This window comes from Hyperoodon ampullatus (genome assembly GCF_949752795.1).
Source record: "Hyperoodon ampullatus genome assembly, chromosome: 1".
Lineage (NCBI taxonomy): Eukaryota > Metazoa > Chordata > Mammalia > Artiodactyla > Ziphiidae > Hyperoodon > Hyperoodon ampullatus.
The window spans coordinates 86,911,869-86,920,882 of record NC_136914.1 but is presented as its reverse complement, the minus strand read 5'-3'; positions in this window follow the sequence as shown (position 1 = coordinate 86,920,882).

The window sequence follows — 9,014 nt, the reverse complement described above, 5'->3', positions numbered from 1 at the left end:
TTTTGTCTCCTTAGGTAGGTTTATTCCTAGATATTTTATTCTTTTTGTTGCAATGGTAAATGGGAGTATTTTCTTGATTTCATGTTCAGATTTTTCATCATTAGTGTACAGGAATGCCAGAGATTTCTGTACATTAATTTTGTATCCTGCTACTTTACCAAATTCATTCATTAGCTCTAGTAGTTTTCTGGTAGCATCTTTAGGATTCTCTATGTATAGTATCATGTCATCTGCAAACAGTGACAGCTTTACTTCTTCTTTTCCAATTTGGATTCCTTTTATTTCCTTTTCTTCTCTGATTGCTGTGGCTAAAACTTCCAAAACTAGGTTGAATAAGAGTGGTGAGAGTGGGCAGCCTTGTCTTGTTCCTGATCTTAGTGGAAATGGTTTCAGTTTTTCACCATTGAGGACAATGTTGGCTGTGGGTTTGTCATATATGGCCTTTGTTATGTTGAGGAAAGTTCCCTCTATGCCTACTTTCTGCAGGGTTTTTATCATAAATGGGTGTTGAATTTTGTCGAAAGCTTTCTCTGCATCTATTGAGATGATCATATGGTTTTTCTCCTTCAACTTGTTAATATGGTGTATCACATTGATTGATTTGCATATATTGAAGAATCCTTGCATTCCTGGAATAAACCCCACTTGATCATGGTGTATGATCCTTTTAATGTGCTGTTGCATTCTGTTGTCTAGTATTTTGTTGAGGATTTTTGCATCTATGTTCATCAGTGATATTGGCCTGTAGTTTTCTTTCTTTGTGACATCCTTGCCTGGTTTTGGTATCAAGGAGATGCTGCTCTCGTAGAATGAATTTGGGAATGTTCCTTCCTCTGAAATTCTTTGGAATAGTTTGAGAGGGATGGGTGTTAGCTCCTCTCTAAATGTTTGATAGAATTCGCCTGTGAAGCCATCTGGTCCTGGGCTTTTGTTTGTTGGAAGATTTTTAATCACAGTTTCAATTTCAGTGCTTGTGATTGTTCTCTTCATATTTTCTATTTCTTCCTGATTCAGTCTTGGCAGGTTGTGCTTTTCTAAGAATTTGTCCATTTCTTCCAGGTTGTCCATTTTATTGGCATAGAGTTTCTTGTAATCTCTCATGATCTTTTGTATTTCTGCAGTGTCAGTTGTTACTTCTAGTTTTTCATTTCTAATTCTATTGATTTGAAACTTCTCCCTTTTTTTGTTGATGAATCTGGCTAATGGTTTGTCAATTTTGTTTATCTTCTCAAAGAACCAGCTTTTAGTTTTATTGATCTTTGCTATCATTTCCTTCATTTCTTTTTCATTTATTTCTGATCTGATCTTTATGATTTCTTTCCTTTTGCTAACTTTGGGGGTTTTTTGTTCTTCTCTCTCTAATTCCTTTAGGTGCAGGGTCATGTTGTTTACTCGAGATGTTTCCTGTTTCTTAAAGTCGGATTGTATTGCTATAAACTTCCCCCTTAGAACTGCTTTTGCTGAGTCCCATAGGTTTTGAGTCGTCGTGTCTCCATTGTCATTTGTTTCTAAGTATTTTTTAATTTCCTCTTTGTTTCTTCAGTGATCACTTCATTATTGCGTAGTGTATTGTTTAGCCTCCATGTGTTTGTATTTTTTACAGATGTTTTCCTGTAATTGGTGTCTAGTCTCATAGCATTGTGGTCGGAAAAGATACTTGATACAATTTCAATTTTCTTACATTTACCAAGGCTTGATTTGTGACCCAAGATAGGATCTATCCTGGAGAATGTTCCATGAGCACTTGAGAAAATTGTGTATTCTGTTGTTTTTGGATGGAATGTCCTATAAATATCAATTAAGTCCATCTTGTTTAATGTATCATTTAAAGCTTGTGTTTCCTTATTTATTTTCATTTTGGATGATCTGTCCATTGGTGAAAGTGGGGTGTTAAAGTCCCCTACTATGAGTGTGTTACTGTCGATTTCCCCTTTTATGGCTGTTAGTATTTGCCTTATGTATTGAGGTGCTCCTATGTTGGGTGCACAAATATTTACAAATGTTATATCTTGTTCTTGGATCGATCCCTTGATCATTATGTAATGTCCTTCTTTGTCTCTTCTAATAGTCTTTATTTTAAAGTCTATTTTGTCTGATATAAGAATTGCTACTCCAGCTTTCTTTTGATTTCCACTTGCATGGAATATATTTTTCCATCCCCTTACTGTCAATCTGTATGTGTCTCTAGGTCTGAAGTGGGTCTCTTGTAGACAGCATATAATGGGTCTTGTTTTTGTGTCCATTCAGCCAATCTGTGTCTTTTGGTGGGAGCATTTAGTCCATTTACATTTTAGGTAATTATTGATATTTATCTTCCTATTCCCAGTTCCTTAATTGTTTTGTGTTCGTTATTGTAGGTATTTTCCTTCTGCTGTGTTTCTTGCCTAGAGAAGTTCCTTTAGCATTTGTTGTAAAGCTGGTTTGGTGGTGCTGAACTCTCTCAGCTTTTGCTTGTCTGTAAAGGTTTTAATTTCTCCATCAAATCTGCATGAGATCCTTGCTGAGTAGAGTAATCTTGGTTTCATGTTTTTCTCCTTCATCACTTTAATTATGTCCTGCCACTCCCTTCTGGCTTGTAGAGTTTCTGCTGAGAGATCAGCTGTTAACCTGATGGGGATTCCCTTGTGTGTTATTATGTTTTTTTTCCCTTGCTGCTTTTAATATGATTTCTTTGTGTTTAATTTTTGACAGTGTGATTGATATGTGTCCGGGCGTATTTCTCCTTGGATTTATTCTGTATGGGACTCTCTGTGCCTCCTGGACTTGATTAACTATTTCCTTTCCCATATTAGGGAAGTTTTCAACTATAATCTCTTCAAATATTTTCTCAGTCCCTTTCTTTTTCTCTTCTTCTTCTGGAACCCCTATAATTCGAATGTTGGTGCATTTAATGTTGTCCCAGAGGCCTCTGAGACTGTCCTCTGTTCTTTTCATTGTTTTTTCTTTATTTTGCTCTGCATCAGTTATTTCCACTATTTTATATTCCACCTGACTTATCTGTTCTTCTGCCTCAGTTATTCTGCTATTGATCCCATCTAGAGTATTTTTCATTTCATTTATTGTGTTTTTAATTGATGCTTGATTCATCTTTAGTTCTTCTAGGTCCTTGTTAACTGTTTCTTGCATTTTGTCTATTCTATTTCCAAGATTTTGGATCTTGGAAATAGAATCTTGGATCAGCTTTACTATCATTATTCTGAATTCTTTTTCAGGTAGACTGCCTATTACCTCTTCATTTGTTAGTTCTGGTAGGTTTTTATCTTGCCCCTTCACCTGCTGTGTGTTTTTCTGTCTTCTCATTTTGCTTATGTTACTGTGTTTAGGGTCTCCTTTTTGCAGGCTGCAGATTCGTAGTTCCCGTTGTTTTTGGTGTCTGTCCCCAGTGGCTAAGGTTGTTTCAGTAGGTCGTTTAGGCTTCCTGGTGGGGGGGACTAGTGCCTGTGTTCTGGTGGTTGAGGCTCGATCTTGTCTTTCTGGTGGACAGGTCCACGTCTCGTGGTGTGTTTTGCGGTGCCTGTGGCCTTATTATGTTTTTAGGCAGCCTCTCTGCTAATGGGTGCGGTTGTGTTCCTGTCTTGCTAGTTGCTTTACATAGGGTGACCAGCACTGTAGCTTGCTGGTCGTAGACTGAAGCTGGGTGCTGGTGTTGAGATGGAGATCTCTGGGAGATTTTCACTGCTTGATATTATGTGGAGCTGGGAGGTCTCTTGTGGACCCATGTCCTGAAGTTTGCTCTCCCACTTCACAGGCACAGCGCTGACTCCTGGCTGCAGCACCAAGAGCCTTTCATCTACCCGGGTCAGAATAAAAGGGGGAAAAATTAGAAAGAAAGAATTATTAGAAGAAATAAAGAGAGAGAGAAAGAAAGGAAGAAGGAAAGAAAGTAAGGAAGGAAGGAAAAAAGAAAGAAAGGAAGGAGGGAGGGAGGAAGGATGGAAAGAAAAAGAGAGGAGGGAGAGAGAAATGAAAGAAAATTGAAGAGTGAATGGAAGAAGCAGGGAGGGAGGGAGGGAGGAAGGAAACAAAAAAAGAAAGAAAGAAAGACAGGAGGGAGGGAGGGAGGAAGGAAAGAAAAAGAAAGAGTGAAAGGAAGAAGGGTGGGAGGGAGGGAGGAAGGAAAGAAAGACAGACAGGAGGGAGGGAGAAAAAAAGAAAAAGAAAGAGTGAAAGGAAGCAGGGAGGGAGGGAGGGAGGAAGGAAAGAAAGAAGGAAAGGAGGGGCGGAGGGAGGAAGGGAAGTTAGGCAAAAAAGAAAGAGCAGGTAAAGTAAAATGGAATAAAGTATGAAATATAGTAGCATTATTAAAATTAAAAAGTAATTATTGAAAAAAAAAACGGACAGATAGAACCCTGGGACATATGGTGGAAGCAAAGCTATACAGAGAGAATCTTACCCAGAAGATTACACATACACATTCACAAAAAGAGAGCAGGGGGAAGAATCGAAAACCTTGGTCTCCAAGTCCACCTCCTCAATTTGGGATAATTCGTTGTAAAAAGAGGAAAAGGGCGAGAAGTCTGAAATCTTGCTCTCTAAGTCCACCTCCTTAATTTGGGATAATTCGTTGTAAAAAGAGGAAAAGGGGGGAAAGTCTTAAATCTTGTCCTCAAAGTCCACTTCCTCAATTTGGGATGATTCGCTGTCCATTCATGCACTTCACAGACGCAGGGCACATCAAGTGGACCGTGGAGCTTTAATCCGCTGCCTCTGAGGCTGCACAGCGAGATTTCCCTATCTCTTCTCTGCTCTCACAGCTCCCGGGTCTCAGCCTTGGACCGGCCCCGTCTCTGCACGTAGGTCGCCGGAGGGCGTCCGTTCTTCGCTCAGACAGGACGGGTTTAAAGGAGCCGCTGATTCGGGGGCTCTGGCTCACTAAGGCAGAGGGGAGGGAGGGGCGCGCAGAGTGGGGCGGGCCTGCGGCGGCAGAGGCCGGCTTGACGTTGCACCAGACCGTGGCGCTCCGTGCGCTTTCCCGGGAAAGTCGTCCCCGTGTTCCGGGACCCCGGCAGTGGCGGGGTGCACAGGCCCCCCGAAGGTAGGGCGGACAGTGACCCGCGCTCGCACACAGGCCCCACGGCGGCGGCAGCAGCAGCAGCCCCAGCGTCCCACGACCGTCTCCGGGGTCCGCGCCTTTAGCTGCGGCTCGCACCCGTCTCCTGCGCTTCCCCAAGCAGCCCTCTTAATGCCCTCTCCTCGCGCACCAGGAAACAAAAGGGAAGAAAAAGTCTCTTGCCTCTTCGGCAGCTCCAGACCCTTTCCCCGGACTCCCTCCGGGCTAGCCGTGGTGCACTAACCCCTTCAGGCTCTCTTCCTGCCGCCAGCCCCAGTCCTCTCCCTGCGCTCCGACTGAAAGCCGATACCCGAGCCTCAGCTCCCAGCCCCGCCCGCCCCGGCGGTCGAACAGACAAGCCTCTCGGGCTGGTGTGTGCCTGAGGGCACCGATCCTCTCTGCCGGAATCTCTCCGCTTTGCCCTCCACACCCCTGTTGCTGTGCTCTCCTCCGCTACTCCAAAGCTTTCCCCCTCCGCCAACTGCAGTCTCCGCCCGCGAAGGGGCTTCTAGTGTGTGGAAACCTTTCCTCCTTCACGGCTCCCTCCCACTGGTGCAGGTCCCGTCCCTATCCTTTTGTCTCTGTTTATTCTTTTTTTCTTTTGCCCTACTCAGGTATGTGGGGAGTTTCTTGCCTTTTGGGGGGTCTGAGGTCTTCTGTCAGCGTTCAGTAGGTGTTCTGTAGGAGTTGTTCCACGTGTAGATGAATTTCTGATGTATCTGTGAGGAGGAAGGTGATCTCCGCGTCTTACTCTTCCGCCATCTTCCTCCAGGGTACATGCGAGCCACCAGGAACCAAGAGCTGGGTGGGTGCCTATGCCACGGCACCCGCCTGCTAATCCGCTCGGGTCCGGGAACTCAACCTCCGCACCCCACTGCGCGCCAGCGTCTCCTCTTCACCACTATTCTTCAACATAGTTTTGGAAGTTTTAGCCACAGCAGTTAGAGAAGAAAAAGAAATAAAAGAAATCCAAATTGGAAAATAAGAAGTAAAGCTGTCACTGTTTTGCAGATGACATGATACTATACATAGATAATCCTAAAGATGCTACCAGAAAACTACTAGTGCTAATCAATGAATTTGGTAAAGCAGCAAGATACATATGTAATGCACAGAAATCTCTTGTGTTCCTATACACTAATGATGAAAATTCTGAAAGAGAAATTAGGAAACAATCTCATTTACCATTGCAACCAAAAGAATAAAATACCTTGGAGAAAAAAGAGCTGTATGCATAAATCTATAAGACACTGATGAAAGAAACTAAAGATATTACAAACAGATGGAGAGATATAGCATGTTCCTGGATTGGAAGAATCAATGTTGTACAAATGACTATACTACCCAAAGCTATCTACAACTTAAGTGCAATCCTTATCAAGCTACCAATGGCATTTTTCACAGTACTAAAACAAAAAATTTCACAATTTGTATGGAAACACAAAAGAACCCAAACAGCCGAAGCAGTCTTGAGAAAGAAAAACGGAGCTGGAGGAATCAGGCTCCCTGACTTCACACTATACTGCAAAGTGAAAGTAATCAAGACAGTATGGTACTGGAACAAAAACAGCAATATAGGTAAATGGAACAGGAAAGAAAGCCCAGAGATAAACCCAAATCTTATTTTTGACAAAAGAGGCAAGAATATATGATGGAGAAAAGACAACCTCTTCAATAAGTGGTGCTGGGACAACTTGACAGCTACATGTAAAAGAATGAAATTAGAACACTTCCTTACACCATGCACAATAATAAACTCAAAATGGATTAAAGACCTAAATGTAAAGCCAGAAACTATCAAATTCTTAGAGGAAAACATAGGCAGAACACTCTATGACATAAATCACAACAAGATCCTTTTTGACCCACCTCCTAGAGAAATGGAAATAAAAACAAAAATAAACAACAAGACCTAATAAAACTTAAAAGCTTTTGCACAGAAAAGGAAACCATAAACAAGACAAAAAGGCGACCCTCAGAATGGGAGAAAATATTTGCAAATGAAGCAACTGACAAAGGATTAATCTCCAAAATTTACAAGCAGCTAATGCAGCTCAGTATCAAAAAAAACAAACAAACAAAAAAAAAAAACAAAAAAAACCGCAAACCAAAAATGGGTGGAAGACCTAAATAGACATTTCTCTAAAGAAGATATACAGATTGCCAACAAACACATGAAAGGATGCTCAACATCACTAATCATTAGAGAAATACAAATCAAAACCACAATGAGGTATCACCTCACACCAGTCAGAATGGCCATCATCAAAATATCTACAAACAATAAAGGCTAGAGAGGGTGTGGAGAAAACGGAACCCTCCTGCACTGTTGGTGGGAATGTAAATTGATACAGCCCCTATGGAGAACAGTATGGAGGTTCCTTAAAAACTATAAATAACTACCATATGACCCAGCAATCTCACTACTGGGCATATACCCTGAGAAAACCATAATTCAAAAAGAGTCATGTACCACAATGTTCATTGTAACACTATTTACAATAGCCAGGTCATGGAAGCAACCTAAATGTCCATCGACATTTGAATAGAAAAAGAAGATGTGGCACATATATACAATGGAATATTACTCAGCCATAAAAAGAAATGAAACTGAGTTATTTGTAGTGAGGTGGATGGGCCTAGAGTCTGTCACACAGAGTGAAGTAAATCAGAAAGAGAAAAACATTACCATATTCTAACACATATACATGGAATCTAAAAAAAACAAAAATAATGGTTCTGATAAACCTAGAGGCAGGACAGTAATAAAGATGCAGACATAGAGAATGGACTTCAGGACACGGGGAAGGGTAAGGGTAAGCTGGGATGAAGTGAGAGAGTAGCACTGACATATATACACTACCAAATGTAAAATAGACAGCTAGTAGGAAGCAGCTGCATAGCACAGGTAGATATGCTCGGTGCTTTGTCACCACCTAGAGCGGTGGGATAGGGAGGGTGGGAGGGAGGTACGAGAGGGAGGGGATACGGGTATATATGTATACATATAGCTGATTCACTTTGTTATAAAGCAGAAACTAACACACCATTGTAAAGCAATTATACTCCAATAAAAATGTTTGAAAGAAACACACAAATTCTGGAGACCAATAGCAATATGATCATTTAGCACCCAAAATGCTAAAAACAAGGGAACAAAAAAACCCTAAAACAATTCAAACTTACTAAACATTGTATAATTAATAGAGTAAAATCACACAATAATTTGATTTATAATACTATTTGGATATGAGAAGCTAGGACATTTTATTTTTATTTTAAGTTTAATGAGGATTACAACATAAGCTCTAAACATAGTTAAAGGCTGTAAGTTTAAAATAAAGTAATGAGAGAAGAGTCTAATTATATTTTAAGGCCTCAAGTTGCTTAGAATGATTAATTTGGATGAGACTAAGTCTTACTTAGCAGAATGATAGATAAGTGTTGGTTAACAATTCTTTAATAAAGATTTCATAATGCAACTTTTGGGGTAAAACTTGTCTGCCTTAAGTAATGATGGAGAACAGCAGATTTTCATCCAGAGTTACTTTATGATGACATTATTTATTTTCTATTTCTCATTTAGGATGAACCATATTCTAGTTTGGGAGACTGAGAGCTACTGGCATCAGGAAGGGACTTCAGAGGATATGGCATCCTTGAAAGGAGACAACTACAATCATTGGTAGGTGGAGATGAGGCTAGGAGCATGGGTGCAAAATAAAGCTGCTATTTGATACTGACAATGGGATATGAAAGAAAAATGAATGAAAATACACTAAGTACTATATCTAATGGAAATTGATATGGAAATCAATGTGATATGCTAAGACTTCCACTCTGTACACAATTCATATCAGCCCAAATAACTCGTATTGTGAATGTAACACCATATTAGGTACTGGGTTTGCCTTAAAGAGCTTGAAATCTAATTTAAGGGCCACAAAGTAAAGACAACAGGGGC